Source organism: Hetaerina americana, unplaced genomic scaffold (genome assembly GCF_022747635.1).
Source record: "Hetaerina americana unplaced genomic scaffold, ioHetAmer1.1.p SCAF_533, whole genome shotgun sequence".
NCBI lineage: Eukaryota > Metazoa > Arthropoda > Insecta > Odonata > Calopterygidae > Hetaerina > Hetaerina americana.
This window is the reverse complement of record NW_027287132.1, coordinates 70,769-72,709: the sequence shown is the minus strand read 5'-3', so window position 1 is coordinate 72,709 and position 1,941 is coordinate 70,769. Positions and strand designations below refer to the sequence as shown.

Genomic DNA, 1,941 nt, shown 5'->3' with positions numbered 1-1,941 from the left:
TCCTATGCTCATTGAACATTAGTAATTGCCTCTTCTTATTCATGAATTAGCGTTCTTATCTTGGGGCTATTCTTCGCTTGATGTCGGTCGAACTTCTTACATCCCTTGTCACTGATACTGCTGCCGAGGTACGTAGATGAAGGATGTTCCACTTGCTCTAGTTTCACTCATCGTATTGTGATATGTCTCCATTCGGCTTCCATCTTCCGCACACATACAATGAGTTTAGTCTTCTTCTTTTTCATGTTCATATTAAATATTCCCCCTGTACTAGATTGTCCATAGGGACTTTGAGAGTTGCTAGAAGGTGTCCTCATTCTCGCGTTTCCGCCACCACTGTCATGTCATGAGTGCAAACCGGAGCGTGTTGATGTCTTCTCCATTTACATTAACTCCTTTTATAACCAATTCCTACGTTTCCTGTATTGATTCTAAAGTTGAATATTGCTGACGCGAGAATCTTATAATAATCAGCAGGTATTTGGTGTACTCTCTGGTAGTAATTAAGCTGGTATTGCCCAAGGGTACATCTATGTATGAATAGATGAGGTTTCATGTTTTCTTTTGAAAGAAGTGAAGGGACCTACTATGAATTAATTTGTTGTATAAATTCAATTTACCTCTTCCAGCCCATGTACAGGTTTTTTTCATTATCCGCGTCAACTCCACGTCAGGTGGCCATCATTGGGCAACTAACGCACATCGTCTTCTCTCAAAACATATTTTACTGAATACCCTTCATGAAGTCTAGCGTTATGTATGTTACCTATGTAGTGGTTACCAATTATATGGCCCAACAGGGTTGGGCACAGTCAAAAATTGTCTTGTAAGACAGATATGATCCCCTCCACGGAAATCTTTAGTAAAAGGCGAAAGATTTATTCGCTTGAAGGGAAACCAGTCTGACAATCCTGTGGAAACTGAACAACGAGGTTTTAAATAGACTTTTTGTAGAACTCGTGAAGTAACTACTATGGGAAATACAAAATTCATTTCATTATAATGGACCATTATTTGATGTAAACCCTATGAATTAGAGTATAATGTATTTAATTGAGTCATTTTAATTCTTTTTACTCCATTTCACACTTGTAATAACATTAAAAGACACTAGTGTCAGGCAATTTTGGCAAAGTAGCCATCTCGCGGAAGTTGCCTAACCTCCAAGAATTGGCATTTTCTCGCACGGGAGGCGGGTTATTTGATTGCGAATCTGGTGGATGTGCAGATTATTACAGATGTTATACACTCACGTTATCCACTGCACAAAGAATAAATATGCACTACAGTCTACATATCTGCCTATTGTAATGATTAATTAGATTCCTACTGAAATAACATTGTTTTATTACTGTTAAAACTTTTAAATAATGGCCGTCACGTTAATCATTATTGGTATGACTTGAGGTATAGCTACTTGTTTGAAGCTTAATTATTATTCATAGCTTCCTTGAGAGGTATGTTTAATTTTGTTTCTTCGAGCAATCTGCGCGATTCTTTTACAATTAAACATTTGTGTATTTTTCAATGATGTTAGTGGTGTATTTTGTAACCATTTCCACTGATGATACATTGAAATGTTTCAAACAGATAATTGGTTGGTGATTATGAGACTTTTAAAGTTAAAGTTAAGGAAAATTATTGCATTGCCATGCTTTTTCATTCAAAAATCAATCAATCAATCAATCCTTTTCGCCAAACGTACCATTCGAGATCAGCTGACGGAAATTTCCATTTCGGCGCCATATCGATTCCCGTGTTTTAATTACAGTGGAACGTGGATTGGAACGATTGGATTAAGAAATGGATTCCACGAACCAGTATTATGGTAGTACGAATGTTGTCACGAGTTTTTTGGTGAAATCTTTAGTATTCTCAATTTTAGATATGAATAAATTGTTAAAAGCGTTCATCGAATCAGTGGAGACCATTTTCTTAATC

The 1,941-nt window shown here is 36.5% G+C and overlaps 1 non-coding gene across 1 annotated transcript; it reads right to left on the bottom strand.

The window, feature by feature from the left end:
* Positions 1-789: 789 nt before the first annotated feature.
* On the bottom strand, positions 790-906 carry LOC139694736 (U5 spliceosomal RNA). Its single transcript, XR_011702205.1, has one exon. It is a non-coding gene; the product is annotated as a U5 spliceosomal RNA (small nuclear RNA).
* Positions 907-1,941: the final 1,035 nt, after the last annotated feature.